We start from the raw sequence: 21,256 nt of genomic DNA, 5'->3' as shown, positions 1-21,256 counted from the left end.
GCCTACACCAAACCTTCATCAATTTCCTTAGAATCTCTACCTTTTCCACAATCATGTCAGTCTAGCCTAGCTGCCTACTTAATCAGTTAGAAAGTCACTCACCTTCTTCCTTCTCCTCCTCCTCCTGCTGAAAGGATCCATATCCCCTCTTTGTCTTAGAGCAAATAGTTCCCCTTTTCCAGTCCAAGGTATATCAGCTGCACACTGTCTTTTCCCATCCTGTTTCTTTGAAGAATTTTTCTCATTTAATTATCCCTCCTTTCCTACATTTTCATCTGCTTCCTTTTCAGTACATGGTGCACAACTCATGGGGCACCACTCAGGAGACAATGCATCTGAAGCTCAGGCTCCCATTTCTACCAGCCCTCTCCTCTCTGCCTACAGACACATTTGTTTTCCTCGTAGCCTCATAAACACCTTCCTGGACCCAACTTTCTCCTTAAGCTTCAACTTCAACCACCTCCCCTTTCCTTTACTGCCAAACTTCTTAAAAGGGTATTCAAGACTTGCTGCCTCAGCCTCCCTCTTCACTCCATCCACTGCCATCTGGCAGAGGTCCTTCCCCACATCCATTGAAATTGCTCAGTCAACAGTCAGTCATGGCATCCTAACTGCCAAGTCCAATGGCCTCTTTCAGCGTTCATCCACTTCCTCATCCTTAATCACTCTACTGACAGGAGATGAGAGTGACGCATGCTTTCATTCTTGAAAATCTGATTCTTTGGCTTCCAAGACACTCCCCTCCCCTGGGTCTTCCCCCATCGCACAGATTGTTCTTTCTCTGGTTCCTTTTCCTCTGCCCAATTCTTAAACCTAAATGTTCAAGTTCTGTCCTTAACTATCATCTTTTCTCACTCTAAAGCAGGGGTTACAAATTACAGCTCACTGGCCAAATCCAGCCAGTAGCCATTTTTTGCAAATAAAGTTTTATTCAAACATAACCATGCCCCTTCATTCATATATTGTTTATGACTGCTTTCAAGCTACAAAGACAGAGTTGAATAGTTGTAATAGAGACAGTGTGGCCCACAAAGGCTAAAATATTTACTGTCTGGTCCTTTTACAGAAAATGTTGGGCAATCCCTCTCCAGAGAGCTTGCATAATGGCTCCCAAAGGGTGGTCCTACACTAGCAGCATTGACATTATCTAGGAATTTGTGTGATATACATTTTTTTAATTATACTTTAAGTTCTGGGGTACATATGCAGAATATGCAGGTTTGTTATATAGGTATACATGTGCCACAGTGGTTTGCTGCACCCATCAACCTATCATCTACATTAGGTATTTCTCCTAATGCTGTCCCTCCCCTAGTCCCCCGCCCCCCAACAGGCCCCGGTATGTTGTTTCCTGACTTTTTAATGATCGCTATTCTAACTGGCATGAGATGATGCTCATCATCACTGGTCATTAGAGAAATGCAAATCAAAACCATAATGTGATATACAATTTTTAATCCCCACCGTAAGCCTACTAAATCAGAAATTATGGGACTAGGTATAGGAATCTATATTTTAACAAATGTTTCAAGTGATTCAGATGCTCATTAAAGTTTGAGAATTGCTGGTCTATACAATCACCCTGGACAATCTCCAGGACTTTAGTTACCACCGATGCATGCACTGATGACTCCTGATTAAAGCTCTACTGTGCTGTAAATTAGTATTTCCAACTAACTACCGAATATTTCCACCTGCAAGCTCTTTTAGTCATTCAACAAAACCTTTCTCAATACCTTTTATAGGGTAAGCTGTGATCTGTGCAGGAGCCGAGTTGCCTGATAAAATATGTCTCGTGCAACATTTTGGACATACTTGTGCTAAAGAATTAGTTGTTGTTTTTCAAATTTAGCTGGGAGTCCGGATTTTTATGTACTCAATCTAGCAATCCAATAAAGGGGTTATAAAAGGAGCACTGAAAGGGTTTCTGCCCAAAAGAAGCACAAAGTTCAGCCAGGGAACCAATGATATAAACACAGTAAAAGAAAACATGATAATCTCAAAATCTCACCTTTCAAAAATTTTCCTCCCTGTTCTGATGTTATTTAACAGCGGCACGGTCTTTGTGAGTTAAGCTACTTCAAAGTTCTCTTCTAAATACCCACACAAAAAAGAGATTCTGACTCTGGTGTTGAGTGGTAAGGCAGAGAGTAACATTCTAATCAGGTGTGCACATAAGAAATTGACTAGAATATGAATTATAATGAATAATAAGAAAGACATTAAATTTATTTGGATGCTCTTTTCCTTAAATTTTGATGTTTATCAATTGTTACATGCAAGGAGTAAAAACATAGTTGAAGCTTTCTATTTTAAAACATTTTAATAAAGATTGGTTCCATTGTTTAAAAATGATACCCAAATGAAAAGTTCATGGTTTGGAATCTGGATCTAAAACTAAAGTCCTTGGATTATGGTTCAAACTCCAGACCACAAACCAAAGTACTGTGGCTCATCTGGTAGTATTTTATCCTATTATCAGGACAAGGATCCAGGGAGAACTCTAACGTTGCATTTGCAAACACTGATGACTAGAGTCAGTATGAAGCATTCTATTAACCAGTATCCTTTGTAACAAGAAAGCAGATTGCTAAAACAATAAATTTGGTAGGATGCAAAATGTTTAACCTATTAATTTTTAAAAACTTTTCTGAAAGTTTTCTATTTAGGAAAAAGACAATTTCCTAAAACATAAAGCAAGTCATTTTTTTTTAAATCAAGGCTTTCAGCAAAAAACATTTCTATCTAACTCTCAGGAAATTCATTTTTAAAACTTTTTCCAAAAGCCCCAAAAGAAAACTTAACTGCTATTATAATTCACCGATGCCTGCACACACTGAATGGAATCATCTGTGGTAATGGAAACAATAACAGCAGAGATAAATAAAATTCAGACTTTATCCCAATTTAGCTAATACATACTCTTTAACTTTGTCTCCCCTTTTCATTTTATTCAATATTGGTCGATTTCAATTCAACAGCTCTTGTACTCAACACTGGTTTAGGTGGAAAAAGGAAGACAATAGGAAACGGGCAGCTTCCAGGCACTAGGATAATCTACAAAAAGAATACAACTATTACCCGATTTTACTTTTCTAGCATTGTTTCATAATCCCAAATGTACAACTCATAAATTATATTTGTTTCTTTACAAAAAATAACTTGTAAAGTTTAAGTGAAAGATTTTACCACAATTAAAAAAAAAATCCTCTGAAAAGTACACATTTTTTTTTTTCCCCTAGAACACATCCACTAAATAAAATAACATTTCCTTCTAATTGTTCCTTGGATAAATACGAATTGCCAGGACAGATCAAGAGCATCACGCTCAGAACTCTGACTCTTTAAGTAGTAATTATTGAATAATAATTCATGCCCAGCTCCTCTATCAGGATGTACCAGCACTGAATAGAAGTCCTATTTGCAGGGGTGACCATAAGATTCAGTTATGAAACCAATTCCCTGGTAGTTCAGAAACACACTTTCATGTAACAAGCAGAACACCTGAACTACAGCAATATTAATTTTTCTCTCTTGATAATTGCCTATAGGCCTTATTTCATCCATAGACCTTAAGCTCCTTGAGGTCAAGAACAGTGATTTATTTATCTCCTTGACCTCCTAGCACCCAGCAAGCTTCCACAGTATGATAGGCTCCTGAGAACATTTATGTGTCAGTGAAGAACAGCATAGGAGATGAAAGATCCTACCAAAAAAAAAAAGGTGGTTCTAAGCTTTTACTTTAAAAATTGCACTTAAGTTGCCATTCAAATATTGTTCCACTATTTTAACCACTAGTAGTCTTCTATTGTCCTTTATCATGATTGTGAAGGAGTAATGCCTCTCTCAGCAGAATTCAAGATAACCTGTCTTTATCAGATGTCTGAGCAGTCCCTCACCATCAGTAGACAGATAAGACACTTTGGAAAGGTCTGGTTTATAAAAGTCTAAAGGAACATCTTTAAAGAATTTTTTGTTTGATTCAATACCTTAATCCAGGGATGTGTTCTTAATCCTTGAAAAGAGTCAAATTCTCATCTTAGAGTTCCCAATGTTAAACACAATAGTTGCTCAAATCACCTTTGCCATCAATGTCATCATTCTATTTCTCAGTGTGTAAAAGATCATGGTGTAAGATGAATGTCCTTCTTTCCAGTTCCTAAGCTTTCTTATATCAAGTATAAGAGTGTAAAGTGTGCTTTCCTTGAGTTAGCAGTTATTTTAGCCAAACTCTCAGTGCAAACTCAGTGTCTTGACAGTTTTGTATCTGCAGGTGTATAAAAATAACTCCGCTGTATCAAAATAATATAAAGAGAATAATTACTCAGTTAACCATTTAAAACATGGCAAGTTTCTCAAACTGCAAAAGGCTCATTCAAATGGGAATTTTTTTTAAAATTGTACTTTTACAAGCATATTTTAAAATAAAAACATCTATCAGACGAATGACTGATAAATAAATAACACCCTTTAACTAAGTAAATGAAACACCAGCAATATTCTGTATTCACTAAAGGTAGTTGATTCTTACTGAATTAAAATAGGACCCCTCCATCTTGAGTAACTATTAACACATCTGCTCAATCATATGAAGTCAAATGTGAATTACAGAAAATTTAATTTTAAAAAAAGTATTACATGAACATTTACCAGCACAGACCCACATTTTCTGTGAAATATCTTTAAGAACTCATCACAGATGCAAGTAAACAAAATATCTATCTAAAAATAGAGTATTCTGCAATCATAAAAATACTTGAAGCAGCAAAGAAACACATCACAAATGAGCTTTTGCAATACTGTCTTGGCATATAATTAAGTGTATCTTTTAAATATGAGTACTCCATTTCCTGAGGCACCCATAATGCTAAGAAGCAAAAGAGAGTTGCAAGGAGATCCCTGAAATGAAAAGCCTTACTCATAAGGAGGAGTTCCCAAGAAGGAGCTGTTAAGCTCAGCAGCCTCAGATAGAAAGTCCAAAGCTAACAAAGAGTTAAACACCCAGGATAGCTCAGTAATGAATGCTTAGTAAGTTTGGCCAACGAATATCAAGTAGATACCAGGGCTAGAGCAACTGCTAAAGGGATGACCTCCTTGAATCTCATTTGCATAGCAATGAGATGTCACAAAGGCATTAAGTCTGAAACTGCAATGCTGTTTCTAATCCATGCTTTATTTTGTTGTGACATTAAGCAAACTGCTTTACAAAGTAAAAACAGAAATGATTCCAGCAATGTGGCAGGAGGGGGGGTATGGGGGGATTCTACAAGGATGAGGATTATAAAATAGACTGGAAAACAGTTCTGCAAAAAGCTACTGAGTCACTGAGCAAAACCAGCTGAAAAGAACAATAAAATAATAACGTCCCAGGATATTTCCAAAAATGAGACCAGGTAAGTAAGTTGCTGGCTTTTGTCAACGGATATATATTATTTGAGCCAAGAATAATGCATGTCTACTCACAACAGACAAAACAATATGTCAATAAAATGAGCCAAACTCGCTCAAAATGTATCTGTTACGACCTTAGGCTGTATAGGCTGTTGTCTACATTGATGCAAAAACCTTCCATTACAGTTTGGGATTTGGGTTTGTTTATTTATTTATTTATTTTTGGTCTTATTCTGTTTCAAGTAATTGTGCTTGCAAGCATTACTATTAGTTACTACTAAGGGAGAGTGGGGGCTTTTACCTCTACCATTGAAGAATGCAACTTCTTTTAAATACACTGGATTAAATTACACATACAGCCATGGCTGCAAAAGAACAAGAAAAAACAGCATTGTAAGTCAAGCTTTTGTGTTACAAGCAGTTACAAACTGAAAAGACATTCAAGAAAATCTTGAATATTCAAGTTCTATCTGTATTTTTTAAAAAGGAGAAGAAAAGGAAAATGTTTCAAAGCTTTAAATGTCACAAGTTCACTTCTTTCCTAGAGTCTTGTACATCAAAATTCAAACTCACAGTACAATTAAATGAAAAAAAAATTTCAAAACTAAAAAAACCTCCTTGAACACACAGCTTATCCAGTTACAGTTGTTTCACTGCAGTAATTACCAAAGGACATAAAGATATCTGCTCATTTCTGTCATAAAGACAGGTAAAATGAAACTGAACTTTTAGCTGCCTATTACTCAAATTCCTGAACCATCTTTCGAAAGGCATCAAAAATAACTCTTACCTTAGTGATTCTGATAGAACCTCAGGTTATTCGCCAGACATTATGAATCTACTTGAGGCAATGAAATTAATATTTCAGTAAGTCCTCTTCCACAAAACAGGAAGCCTTTTAGTAATGACCTTGGACCAGATAATAGGAAAGGCAAGAAAAGCTGGGTCCAAAGCCAGAGGGGTAATTGTGATTCAAAGACTCCTTTATGCAAATAAGACCCCTAATCAAGTTAATGCTATTTTCTACATTTTATCTTCCATCTTTTTATTTACATTCAGCTGAGAAGCCAAAATCAGAAAACAGTAGAATTCTAACTTCCTAATTCAACCTCTCCTGTGCAACACAGCCATGGGGAACTGCATGACAGTCATTCAGAATCTTATAATAGCCCATTCCCAGGAGTAACACGACATGGACTCAGAGCAATTCTGAAGTTAGTTCCAGCAACTGATAAATTACTCAGGCAGGGGGCCATAACACACATTTATTGGGCACTGCTTAACTTTTCCACTTCCTTTTGTGGAGTCAGACAGCCTGGAAAGGGAAAAGTCATTTTCAAAAGGGAACATCTGCACTGTTGACTCAGGAGATGCTCCATTTGCTTCTTGCTTCCTGGGTGCACACTCAAGTTTTAGAAACTGAAACCATATTTGCCATGCACGGGCAGGTGTTTGATGGGGTACTACAACCTGGAGAATCTGGATGATTCTCCAGGATCTCTATAGGATCACTATGAGTAAGGCTGAAGACATGCCAGAAACCCAGAATACAGTAAGAAAATAAATAGCAGGTGGCTCAGGGAGCTCTTTTAGGCAGAGGGGTAAAGAGCACAGGTTGTAGAGTTAGGATCCTATTCTGACACTTCCTGAACAACGTTACCTTGGGCAAGTCACTTAGCAGCTCTATGCCTCAATTTCTTCATCTGTAAGGTAGAGATAATAATAGTATTTGCCTCATAGAGTTGTTGGGGAATAAATGAGATAATACACGTAAAGCTCTCAGCAATGTTAGTTGTTATTAACAAATGCAAAAATGAAATAAAAGTTGCAAATGGCAAAGTGATAAACAAATGGACATTACTGTTATTAATATTGTCAAGAACTCCTTTTTGATAGTCTACTATCAGTTCAATACCAACTGACCAGCAGGAAGTTTAGAAGTATTCTCTTTATTTCAGGATTTTTTATCCACTTTTTTTTCCTCAAGTTTCCCACATAAACTTTACCATTCCTATGGTGAAAATAAGATAACAGAAACAGCCCTTCATAATTAAACACTTGCATAGTATTTGTTCTCATTACTATTATTATTCAAATAATTTGGGGCAGTATAGTTCTGTGCAGGCTTCTCAAACTTGGATTGACAGCAGTTACAATAGTAATTCTTAAAGTTCCTAGGTAAACAAAGATGAAATCTGGAGCATGAGCCTTTCCCCATCTCTAACAGCCCCAGGCCACCCTAAGTAAGCATGCAATCTAAGCAAAAACAAAACAAAAAACACACAAACAAAACCTGCTTGCTATGCAAACGAAATTTCAACATACCCTCAGTTCCTTTTCCAACCAGATTGGCCCCTCGGATTCCCTATGTGGACATTCCAGAGGTGTCTCTAAGTATATACTGGAAGCAACTTTTGGGTGGTCAATTTTACTTAAAGATTTTGGGTGGGGGGGAACTTAAGTGCTTTGATAACTAAGTTAATATGTTTCACATTTAAAGAAGCATATTATGGAACAGACTGTAAAATTAGCATAATTTTTGAAGAAAAATAGCCCTCAAAGAAATCCACCTGATACTCATGTTCTATCTTTGGGCCCATACCCAGATTCTGAGAATATGAGGTCATCCTCCTTTCCTACTATGGGGGTTGCTACTCTTGATGTTATCATTATCAACAAGAGCTTTAGATTCAAATCCCAACCCTGCCAGTTAAGGCCTATGATCTTGTTTCTGCTCCTAACCATATCTTTGTCACCTGTGAAATGATGATATTAATATCTACTTCATAGGACATGGGTGATACCAGAACAAAAGTGCATATGCAAAGAGCATGATAAAGTAGATACTCAATAAATTGTAGCTATTTTCTTCTTTCCCCACGCCACATTCCCCTTTTCCTACACATTATTCAGGATCTCAGATAATAATACTCAGAACTCCACCAAATGCCACCTATAATTTCTCTTTAAGATGCTAAATTATTCTACCATCCAAAATCTAAAATATCTCATTCATTCATTGGACCAGTATTCACTGAGTATTTTTTGGCAGGCACTGTTTATGAGTGAAAGGGCTCAAGAGGCAAGAAAGTGTATGTGAATACACCATTTCAGGTCACCATTCACAGACGGCAGGTCTTCTATGACACCAATGGCTTTAAAATCCTCTCATTTGGAAGAAAGAGGGAAGCAACATCAAAACATGCTGGAATTCCAGGTAACTCCAGCGTGGTATAATATTCTTACCAGTGTTCACTAGGATACTGAAGTCCAAATTTAGTTCTCATCAGGGATATTAAAGATGATTAAAAGTTACGTAAAAGTCCAAGAAAAATAAAGAAAAAGCCCCCAGTCCCAAACAAAGGAGAGTCACCAAGTAGAAACTGTTCAAACTTGGTCACCAGCATATCATCTACACAGCTTGCCTGCTTACTATCCAGTTGAATGGTAACATTGATCATACCATTTACACTCAGCACTCACAGACTGCTCCAGCCTGCCCGGAAATCTGCATGGAAGCAAAAGATCAAAATACCCTTTCATCTAAAGAACTGTGAATTAACTCTCTGCCTTTTTAATTACTCTCAATTACTTTCCCACTATTTATAAGGGTTTTTTCCTTTTGCATAACAAAATCCAACTCTAATCAATATATGCAGTATATCCCAGTTGATTAGTATAATTCTTGCTCCACCATGATGCTGGAATTGTGCCAGCCTTACCTTGCACACAATTAAATGTCTGGTAATGCCTGCTGCTACCCAGCAGGCCTCATGAGTTAATAGGGAAAAAACGGGATTTACATTTGCCTCTATCAGCCCCTATGTGCCCTTGCTCCCTCTCATCTGCTTATAGACACGTACAAAGTATGCCTGGAGAAATAAAGGCCTAAAACAATCACACAAAACTAAAAGGCATGGGAACATGAAAGAAGGATCTCCAGAGTCTAACTCGTCATCTTCCCATTTCAGTAAATCTCTCCAAAAGTAAGATACCCCTTTTTCTGCTCATGATTCCAACATTAAACTGTGAGCAAATTCTAAGTACAAGAAAGATTCAGGGATCTAGACTCCAATATTATGAATATGTGCAGTGTACCTTCAAGCCAATTTTTAATAAACACAAATCACTTAATAAGAAATTAAGAGTATTACACATTTCTCATGCTCCTGTGGATTTGGTGTTAATGAGATTTTGTTTGTTAAGCTCACAGAATAACAAAGTGTCTAAAAGACAGACACAGTCTTTTCCAATTTCTATTCATTCAGGAAATAGTTATTGAACATTTTTTGTAGTAGGACATTCCCAAGACACGCACCTGCTCACATGTTGATTTCATCAGCCTGCCCCTCAAATAATGCGTATAGTGCAGTGTAATTGAAAAAAAAAAAAAAAAAAAAAGGAGGGGGGATTTAAATTTTACAAGACTTGCATTTTTATCTATTCTATTATGAACTGTCAGATTACTTCATACATTCGCTTTACATAGACAAGCTTTATTATGTACCAGAAACTGTACCTCCAACCTTTAGAGAAAGATTTTCTTGCCCACAATGGTCACTATGGAGTGACCTATACCCCTGTGAGCCTCTGGGCCTCAGAATATACTGGAATGCCTCAATCCCTTATGAAGTGTGTTGACTGTAACGTAGTGTAATAATAGTTACAGCACAGGTGTTGATGAATAATTTAATTTTTAAATAGAATTGAGAAAGGCTCCAAGGATCCTTATAATAATAACATTCCTACTTATGTGTTCTATGCTTTCTTGAGACACAAAAAACTCAGCACTGATTTATACTCCTACCTCCCAGTCTATTTTACCTTTGACTGTGAACATCAAACGCCATGAGAGTGTACCATTAGGTACATAACACCCTTATCATATATTCCTTGAAAACAAAGTGATGCTACTGAAAGGTGACTGGACACCTGGATGCATCCAACATGCCTTCTTGATGTGTTCCCACCACTTGCTTAGAACACATAGGAAAGATCCAGAGCTTGAGCAGATCAGCCAATAAAGAGCATGCATATTTGTGCCTAGAGGATCTTTCCTTCAACTGTGAAATGTGGACCTCAGAAGTAATATATCTTTTCAGTACCAGAATCATAATGCAGTCTTAATACCTCAAAGGGATATTTTTCAATATTTGGTCATAGATGGTCAATTGTGGAAGTCCATAATCACTAACCAAGTTGAACATAAACAAATACAGTCATTAAATTTTAAATATTAAACATTGGCAAGATCTAGTAGTAACAGTGGGGGACCAAAGCTTAATATGTTATCCCACTGAGCCCAGGGAATGATGGCCTATGGGAGAAAGAGACATCCGCACAGGTAATTTCATTACAAGGCATGTGAACAGTGCTGCAATAATACCACCAAGTGTAGGGGAGACCTGAGTGTAGAGATACGGAAAAACAATATAAGAGGTCAGGTGTAAGCAATACCTTCAGGACAGCATGGAGCTCCAACCAGTGACTACAGGAGCTAGGGAGTTGGGAGAGATAAAGGGGCCAAGAAGTACCAAAGAGAGAAAAAGGTAGAGGGGCTGCAGAAGACAAGAAACCCTGAGAAAAGAGGGGCACTTCTCTTCTCTGGATGTTCCAAAGGCTAGAAACGGGAATGTCAGCAAAAGTGCTGACATTGTCATTGTCAGAGGTATGATTCCGGGTTGGACTGGCCTGGCCCTTCTGTCCAGAATTTTTGTTTTTGTTTTTGTTTTTTTTGAGATGGAGTCTTGCTCTGTCACCCAGGCTGGAGTGCAGTGGCACAATCTTAGCTCACTGCAACCTCTGCCTCCTGGGTTCAAGTGATTCTCCTGCCTCAGCTTCCTAAGTAGCTGGGACTACAGGCATGTACCACCACACCCAGCTAATTTTTTTTTTTTTTTTTTTTTTTTTTTTTTTTTTTTTTTGAGACGGAGTCTCACTGTTGTTGCCCAGGCTGGAGTGTAATGGCACGATCTCAGCTCATTGCAACCTCCGTCTCCTAGGTTCAAGAGATTCTGCTGCCTCAGCCTCCCAAGTAGCTGGGATTACAAGCGTCCACCACCACACCTGGCTAATTTTTATATTTTTAGTAGAGATAGGGTTTCACCATGTTGGTGAGGCTGGTCTTGAACTCCTGAACTCATGATCTGCCCAACTCGGCCTCCCAAAGTGCTGGGATTACAGGCGTGAGCCGCCATGCCCAGCAATGTTAGTATTTTTTAGTACAGACGGAGTTTCACTATATGTTGGCCAGGTGGGTCTCGAACTGCTGACCTCGGGTGATTCGCCTGCCTCAGCCTCCCAAAGTGCCAGGATTACAGGTGTGAGCCACCACTCCTGGCCCAGAAAGTCTAAACTTTAACATTTCCTCAACATCTCCATAAACTAGGTGTTCATTTCTGTTTTTTTCTCATTCCAGTTCCATCTCCTCCCTTTATTTTCCCCTCTGATGCTGCTTCTCGTCATAGCAGTACTGAAGGAGAAGGTCAAACTCTTTCAGTTTATTATATGTTTGAACAAAAGTATATTTCCAATATGTATACCCACTTGCCTCTGTTTAAGAAATTTAATATACAAAATCTGAACTTAAAAAATAGATAAATGTAAGAGAGACAAATTGTTCTTTACAAAAATAATTTGCCACATCTGTTTAAATGAAAAGTGTATTTTCCCTAGTTGAAATAATTTAAGATGTGATTTGTTTTAAAAAATGTCATTTACATTCAATGTTTAAAAACATATCTATTGTATAAGAACAATCTAGGTTTATTCACTTGGATTATTATAGTAACCACTGATGAGCTGTATGAAAGTGATCAATCTCTTTCTCTTTGGAGATGAGGTACAATATGTTATTAATACTACCTATTTAACAAAAATATGCAGAATATAAACCAAACACAAGGTGTGCACTGCTGAATACAACTTAGAAATAAAGTGATTAACGCAAGTTATTACACATACAAAATGTGCACTTCCAAATAAAAGAAGATTATCTAATTATCGTATAACTCAACAAGATCCAGGGAATTGATCTGGCAATGTAATATATTTTGTCTTACGTTTCCCATCCAATTGTTCAATTGCCTAGATTGCCCAATTTCCTCACTGCAGCAGTTATCTTCCGAATATAAATACAAGTCCCATTGTTAATCCAGGGACTGCCAAGCAGATGATGCCACTTCAGTTCACCATCTTACTGACTTAGGATCACTCATACATTATGACTTATACTTACTTAGCTAAACATCATTCAGCTGAGGAAGCTAACTTTTGAAGGGTCAGACACCACATTTATTTAATATGCTCCATGCAAAAATTATTCCAAGATAATAGGAGCACTCTTAATACACTTTGCCAACAATGACATTGACCTGAAGAACCCAGCACATGCCACCAAAAAGACTAACAATGTAATGTGTACTTAGTTCAACCAGACTGTGAATGATCTGCTATGTCTACAGGAAAGATGGAATGCTAGATTACTTTAAATAGCTCCGAGTTAGAGAACATACCTATGAAGATGAGGAATTTAAAAATCTTATAAAAGTAGCTGTTCACATTAATACCAGTATAGGAGACAGCCAAAATCTAAGTTATAAACAGGTAATGAAAAATTCTCAAGGACTGACTGAACCATGTTTCTCCCTACCTCATTTGCCAACATTCCCAAGTTCTCTTTTTACTAACTGCAGTACTTTCAGGCACTTATAATCATCAAATGCAGTTCAAAAAGAAATATATCCCACAACAAGAATATTAAAAAAGAATTTCAATCTTCTATATGATTAGAAACTGTTTCACGTCAACAGTCAGGAATAAAAAGGATTTGAACTAATAAACCATTAACCAAAAAACTGAAAAGGATGTAGAGAAATGTGAATTTAAATGTAAATTCTGCCATCAGGTAAATATAATATAAACCTAGTACTTATAAAAAGGAAGTTACTCTAATTACTTCTAAGATGCTAGACCAAAAATTCCACAATAGTAATTCTACCTTCCAATTCTTGTTTTTCAGCAGTACTGAGTTTTGCCTAATGCTTCATAACGTTTACAAGATACCATGCATCCACTCCATGGAAATAATCATCAATGGGAGACGCAACATCATCCTAATCAGTTGCACAGTTAAAAAAAAAAAAAAAAAAAAAACTCATGTCACTGAAGTCAAGAAGCACAAAATGACAAATGGTCAAGTTCCAACAGCTAAAAAGATCCAAGACATTATGAGCTTTTAATGAGTGAAATATGCCATGAGAAAGAGACCTTCTGTCAATAAATCCAAATCCTTGTTCACTAATTAAACCATCTTATACAGTGTCTGAATATGTAGACACCAGACTTCAACATTTCTTAATTATATTCAATTCCAGGCATATTTTTCCATTTAATTGACATTCTGAAATGCCTTTACAGTCCTATCAAATAGGTACCAAATTCTCAAGAGAGATTACCACACACCTCTGAATTCTTATTCATTTGATTGAAACTGTTATTAGCAAACTTTTTTTTACGTGGAAAGTGTGGGAAAGATTCACACCCCACTCTATCCATAACACAGGCGATGTTAAAGTAATCTGCATTTGGCCCACTTTCATGTGTACATTTCTTTGCAGTGAAGCTCTCCATAGCCAGGCCAATCTGATGAAACCCTAGCTGCAAAATCCACCCTAGCATGGGACGGGACCACATGAATCACATAACTGCTCACCCAATCACAACAGCAACTGCCATCATTAAGCCACCACTTAGAACCAACAGAGAATTGCAAACCACAATCAAAAATAGATTTCAGATGTCCAAAATATTGATCACATACTTGGACTTAAAAAATCAACAAAATGTCATGTGCGATAAATGCTCTAGGTTTCAAAAGAGACCAAGCTGATCCTCCTACCAAGATATAGCCTCATTTTGCTTTGGAAAAAAACACACAGAGACATGCATAGAATTTATCTGATAAAAAAAAAAACCTGGTATTTATACTGTCATTAAGCACATTTGTCACCAAATTTAATCTGTGTCATCTGGAATACTCTTAGATGTTAACAAATATTAAATAATGTTCAATGATATTTAGTAGTATTAATAATTTGGGGCTTATCTCAAAATATAAAACATCAATAGCTGCTCCAGAGTGTCACTTTTTGACCTTCCACGGCACTGAAAAGGCTACAATTTTTATCAGATTGTTTGGAATTTAATTTAGTTGAAGTCCTGAAGTTATAATTAAACTTCCAGTTAACCTTTCATATCTGTGCCTCATTCAACAGCTGTGCTTATCTCCAACATCTCAAAAAAGAAAAGAAAGAAAGAATTAACAGAAATATTATTTGCAACTGCTCTGAAAAGTACAAGTAGGATCAAGTCATAAAGAACGTCCAAGGTAAAAAGTCTAGCCTTTTCACTCACATTCTGGAAGCTAATGTTACTTTGTATGCCATTTTCTTAAAACTTTTTTTTAAGGTTAAAAACCAAGCAACAGATCTAAATGATGAATACCTAAAGGACAGAACACCTCAGAGTGTTCTGTGACAAAGTTAACCCTGAGATTCACAACTAAGTCTCAAACATAGGAAAACAGAGGACTAAAAGTACACCGTGTGCACCTGCATGCAGGCTCCCAGACACATTGAAAAAATCCTAAAGGCTACCTTTGAAACTGGGGGGTGGGAGACCACAAGGGGACAGTGGAGAAAGGACATGAATAAATTCTGAAGTCTTCTCAAAATATTAACTAACATTCCGACAGCCCATTTGACCTGCCCCATGAACATGTTCTTACAAAAAGGAGCTCTGCCCTGCCCCCTGATAAATGAAGGAATTAATTTATTTCTTAGTGCCTTGCATACATTAGGGCTTTAGTAAGAATTATTAAATATATTCACTTTAATAACTTACACTCCTCTTAAAAGTTTACTTCACCTCACATTTATCTCTCCCTCCTCCTTGAGGCTCCTGTTCATAGACATTCTTTTGTCAATTAATAAACATTGTTAGATGTGACTTCTAGTGTACACACATAGGCATCTCTCATTTTCCCAATACACAGTACTAAGCAGAAGCAATGGATATATTTTACTATTCTTTGAATCTTGACCACTGTCTTGTGAAAGAGGTAGATTCAGTAAATATTGCTGAAAAGAACTTTGAAAGAAAATTTTAAAAAATAAATAACAGGGCTGGGGACAGTGGCTCATGTCTACAAATCAAGCACTTTGGGAGGCTGAGGTCAGCGGATCACTTGAGACCAGGAGTTCAAGAGCAGCCTGGCCAACATGGCAAAACACCCTGTCTACTAAAAATAAAAAAATGAAGAGGACATGGTGGCATGTGTCTGTAATCCCAGTTACTGGAGAGGCTGAGGCACGAGAATCACTTGAACCCAGGAGGCGGAGGTTGCAGTGAGCCAAGAACATACCCCTGCACTCCAGCCTGGGCAACAGAGCGAGACTCTGTCTCTAAATAAATAAGTAACAAAAATAAAATAGGGAAAATAGAAGAGAAAGCAAGGCATTTTTTAAAGAAAGAAAAAATAAGTTAAATTCCATGTAACTTTACAGAATTTTAAAAAGGGATGTATTTCAGATGTACAAAGGCAAAAGTTAATGAAACAACTTTCCTTTGTTGAAGAGTCTATAATTCACAGTTTTGGAACCCCAGAAGGGGAGAAAGTTGAAATACTAACATCTGCTGAAGGACTCCTCTTAGGGTCCCCTGTATGACTTTTCCGCCCAGGGTAGGCAACACCTTCAATAATGCATTGTTCAAGGAAGGGCAATCCTGTGGCCCTCCTCACAACTCCTCCAGGTTCTCTACATTATGTATATCTAGCTAGTAAAGGAAGTAATATTTTGTTTATGTGAAGAGTTTGATTCCTAAAGTTCTGAAAGCTGTTTTCTATTTTCTATCATCATGCCAGTATATCCATTCTCAAATTTTCATCCCTTCCACTTAGCAGAAGAAAAAAAAAAAAAGAAAGAAAATCTAAGTCCTAGAATATGCTAAAATTAAGACTAACCTGAAAATGCCGTTCCAATTCAGAATTGCTAGAATGGGTCATTTGTCACTATTACATGTAACTGATAGCCGATTTTGGTAGACCAGAAACTGGCTTGAACCCACTAGACAAGTGTCAAATATGTTCTCAATAAATTCAATCTGTGTCATTAAGCTGAATTTGTTTTTCAAGGAAAGGCAGCCTTTCCTGAAAATTATTCTTAGAAATTTGGAGAAAGGAGGTAATGTAAAAAAAAATAAAAATAATAAAAATAAATAAATAAAAGAAAACAAGGAAAGGAATAAAGCTTATTAAAGGAGTAGATACCCTGCAATTGACAGAAAACCCAATAAGTTTGAGAAGCCTATAGAATTAAATTGACACACACAGAAGAGGTATTTACTCTCCGAGTCTTCCCAAAGAAAGTTGTCACACTGTGGTGATCCTCAAGAGGTCAGGATATATTAAAAAAACAAAGATCCACTCCTTACAGTTTGGGTAGAAAGATGCTGACAATGACATATTCAACAATTAGAGATCGAAAAAGCATTGCAGAAAATTTCACCAGTAAGTAAAACTGCATACGTAGGAGTTGTGCTTTCTTTAACATTTTTAAGACCATGCATATCTGTAGAAATCAGAGGCGCTGCTAACTGTAGGAAGGAACTGGGCAGAACACAAATCCTTCACTCTAAGTCTGTCAGATCCCTTTCTTTTAAATTTCCATTCCAACTCTAATGTTTGCCACAATCAGCAAAGAAGTGGTTCATCAATAGTCCTTCTTCAGCAATCAGAGGAAATCAATTCAAATGGACAGGCCCACCTGCTCCCATCAGATGATTCCCTACTCAAGCCTCCTGTAGAAGAAGAAAAAAAAAAAAAAACCAAAAACAAAACACCTGGGGATGACCCCACAATGGAAAAAAAAAAAAATCAAATACCCTCATTACTATCCTTTTCCTTCTTGCCCTAGAGGAAAAAGCCAACCCACCAGGCAACTGGACAGATGTGGGCTATGAAGGAATGCCATACCCAAACTCCACAACTGGTAAAATAAAGCCACAATGGTCTTTTTTGCTTTGTGAGCTATTAATATAGCATAACACCACAATAGCCACCAGGAGCACTCCTCAGACCTGCTGGTAATGACTCAATACCCTCTCCTGCCTGGTAATTGCCTACTTCTTTCTGTTTGACATAATTCATCAGCCAGATTAGTGCAGGTCATTCAGGATCGTACGAAGAAAGCAGGGATGATAACATAACTTGACACATCAAAATGTTCTTCTGTGAGCAGCCTGAAGAGCCATAGCTTCACAAAAGCTGTGGGCTAGCAAAATAACCATATAGCATACAGGTCAGTGGGTATCCACTGTTTATTGCTACTCATTTCATTTTTGAGTAGCTCAGCACAACTGTAATTGCTAGTTAACAGACAGACTGGGTCCTATTAAAAAAATCCCCAAAATGACTCCGCCAGGGACCAGAATAAATAAAATTTGAAAGAAAGATTTATAAAAGGCTTGAGAGCCAGTCGCTGGTCAACAAACACTGGCTGTGAAAATCCTGCAGCGACATGAGATGGAGCCAGCCCAGCAGCTGACTGATTTCTGATCTCTGAGCCAGCTGCCTTTCATGTGGAGTTCTCTGTGTGATTCAGATGATATGAAGACATTATAACTGAACAGTTCTGGGAACTTTCTCATCCCAGTGCACTGTGCACAGAAACTGGCCCCAGCATCACTCATTGTTCAAGTTCCAAAAAGGCAACAACTGAGATTCATGATTGAATATCAACATTCGGTTTAATTCTAAGAGACAACTTTTCTCCTTGTAAAATGTTAAACAACAACAACAACAACAACAAAAACCTTCCCCTACTCCAACCCTATTAAATAAAAAGCACATCAAAGTGCTAAAGTTATTATGTATTTTGTCTTTGTCTCTTGGAGCCTTGGTTTCCTTGGCTGTTCCTTATTCTCTCACTGTTCAACTGCTCCAATTTAGGAATAAAGAAAGAAAAAAAAAAAGAGGAAGAAGAGGAAGAAAGAAAAAAGCAGAAGCAGTTGGCTTTGTGCAATTTCTAGGATTCTGAAGAATCACAATCTCTCAAATCTCTTCTCTCTTCCATCCCCTCCTCCCTTCCTTTCCTTCTCAGATTCAAATCTCCACGTCACACCAGAACATCATTCAAGCGTTCTGTAAATGTGAAGAGAACTTCAGTGCCTGCTGGTGGAGAAGAAATCTGGGCTCTGTTTGATCGATACTGAGATGTGGGCACCTCGGTCCTCAATTCCTAGATGGCGGGCTTCCCCTTTCCACCACCTGAATTTGCCGCCTGGATCCGGGCAAAGTCGTCTGCAGTCTTTCTGGCCGCTTCTCTGTCTCTCTGCTTTTATTTTAACTCAGCCTGGGCGCAATCAGAGAATCTAATCCTAGCAACAAAGCCAGGAGCACAAATCCACCGTGATGAACTGGTCGGCCTGCTCCCCCGCCCCTTCCTCCCACTACCCCGGACTCGTCTTTGAAAAGACTAGCGTCAGGGCCAGAAAATTAATATGTCCGAGGCAAAGAGGAGAAAAGCGGCGGAATACAACTGGCCACGAGTGGTTTGGGTTTTGTTGCTGTTTATGTGTATCTTTTAAACATCAAGGCCCCACGCACAGGAACCCCAGCCGCTCAAGCCCCGGGTGGGCCCGTCGCACCTCCACAGGCGCTGCCCAGACAGCTCGCCCCCTCCCCCCGCGCGCCCTCCTTAGTCTGGCTGGGGCCGGGGCGGGTGGGGGGAGGTTCTCGCGGGTTTGTCTGACACTTGTAAATGGAAGTGGGATCCAACTTGGAAAACAAACGCGCCAGAGTCTGGGGGCGGAGAGGAGCGGGAGGAGGGGAGAGGGGGAAAAAAGACTTCAATCATTAGCGCGGTCCCAGCGTCCCTCCCTCCCGCCGCGGCTGCTGCAGGTTCGCCCAAACCCGAAGCTGAGTCCCATTGGGCGCGCGGCGGCGGCGGGATGGAGCTGGAGCTCCCGGCCAAGGCGCTAGGAGTCCACCAGATTCCGCGTGCCAGAGCCACCGGCTGCCCACGCTCGGGGTCGCAGGCGCCACTCCCTCCTGGGATCCTCTCCTAGTCCTTCACAGAGACATCGCAGAGTCTCCGCAGCCTCCCTGCCCCCGACGTCCATTCCGGGGACCCCTCTCCACCGCCTGGTTTGAGCCCATTATTCCAGCGAGCTGCAGCCTCAGGATGTCACTGCCAGCACACTCGCACCCCGGGAGCACCCCTGTTCCTCTCATCCCGGGTAACTCAAGTGGCTCTCTTAGCTCGCAGCCAAACTCCGGCCACCCCTGCATCCTTGCCCCAAGCACCCCCCGCCCCCGCCCCCGCCACCAGCAGCCCACAAGAGGAGAATGGCGGAAAGTGAATAAAAGTTGCTTTCCGCAAAGCCTAATCGTGGTCAATGTTTAACCATCTCGGAAAACACACGCGACAAAAGTCAACGAGAGAGGGGAGGAGGGAATTCAGATCACAGCACAGCTAAAAATATCCGGGCTCGCCATCGCGCAAGCCGGGGGGCCAGATGCACTTTAGCTCAGCGACTCCCACTGGCGGAATCCTCGCGCTCACCGCGCGCCGCGCCAAGATGGTCCAGGCCACCTCTACTGCCTCCCCGCCAGCGCCCCTCAGCCCCCTACCCTTGCCCTGCACACACACTGGCCTGTAGAGGGGATTTACCCCGCACCGCCCGGGATGGGGCCTGAGCTCGGAGCTGGTGCCCCTGGCGTTCTCGCCCACAACCCGGAGACAGCTCCTCCACACTCCTGGGACGGTCAGCCCCGCGCTGCTTTCTTTTCAAAGACAAGCAGCCTTCCCACACGCCCGCCAAAAATCATGCACTCTCGCAAAGCATTCCGGTTCCCTCTCCTTATCAAGACAGCAGGGATAGTCTCTGTCCCCAACCACTCCGTAAAGGATGTCGCTCTCAGTCGAAGAGCTGCCGCCGCCGTTCACTACATCTCACCCTGCCCACAAGCCCCGCAAGCCCGAGTCAGGCGTGGGGAACAGACCCGCAGACTGGTAACCCCTTCCCTTTCCTAGCGAAAGTGGAGGCTGGGCTAACTGCTCTGCGCCTTGCCTTGCCTAGCGACGACCCAACTTGCACCTCCGGTTCCCCTAAGTGCATCATCCATCGGCATCTGAACATCCCCCACTGCGCCCGAGAGGCACCGGCTGCCAAGCAGGCTCGCCATCTGAACCTTCTCATCCACCTGCAGGGGCGGCTGGGAGCCGGGGATGGGTGCACTGATCCGCAACCCCCCTCGCAACCCCTCCCCAAATCCTCAGTCCCAAACTTGGCCAACTCTCCGTGTAAACCTCCCGGCTCCCGCCGCAGGGCCAAGTCACCCTCCCCTCCAGTTTGCAGCGGCAGCAACGGTGGCTCGGGACTGCGCGGAGGCTGGAACTTTACAAGGTGAAAAGTTTCCCCCATGCGCTCCGTCGGTTCTCGCCTCCAGAGCCCACCTCGCAGCCCATTTGCACCCAGCAGCTGAGGCTGTGCTCGGGCAGGCGCGCTCCAGCCGGTGCACCAGGCAGCGAAATCATCACGCTACAAATCCCCACGCACCCTTGCCTCCGCCCGCGATCCACGGCTCTACGAGGCGCTTCTCCCGTGGTCTTCCTCACCCAGTGCTCCGCGCTCTTGCTCCGGGCGAGCTGGTCCTCCGGCTGCTGCCGCCGCAGTGCCCACCGCGCGCTAGCCGGGATTGAGGCCGCCAGCAGAAGCGCTCTGCGCTCGGGACGCCGCCGCCGCCGCCGCCGCTGCCGGGGGTTCGCAAGCGGAGGAGGGGAGCCGAGGGGAGGAGAACAGC

At 40.5% G+C, this 21,256-nt stretch overlaps 1 protein-coding gene across 5 annotated transcripts in view; it reads right to left on the bottom strand.

Moving 5' to 3' along the window:
* FAT3 (FAT atypical cadherin 3) overlaps positions 1-21,167 on the bottom strand; it is a 698,441-nt gene extending 677,274 nt beyond the window's left edge. For 4 of the 5 annotated variants that reach the window (XM_038005353.2, XM_073020270.1, XM_038005355.2 and 1 more), the window contains exon 1: positions 21,013-21,104. The gene's annotated coding sequence lies outside the window, so the exon portion shown is untranslated. Of the gene's footprint in view, positions 1-21,012 lie in introns of all 5 variants that reach the window. The other variant, XM_073020268.1, reaches the window with a different exon arrangement.
* Between the last annotated feature and the right edge of the window lie 89 nt (positions 21,168-21,256).

The sequence above is a fragment of the Chlorocebus sabaeus genome, chromosome 1 (genome assembly GCF_047675955.1).
Source record: "Chlorocebus sabaeus isolate Y175 chromosome 1, mChlSab1.0.hap1, whole genome shotgun sequence".
Lineage (NCBI taxonomy): Eukaryota > Metazoa > Chordata > Mammalia > Primates > Cercopithecidae > Chlorocebus > Chlorocebus sabaeus.
The sequence above is the reverse complement of the archived record's forward strand: the minus strand, read 5'-3'. Positions and strand labels throughout refer to the sequence as shown.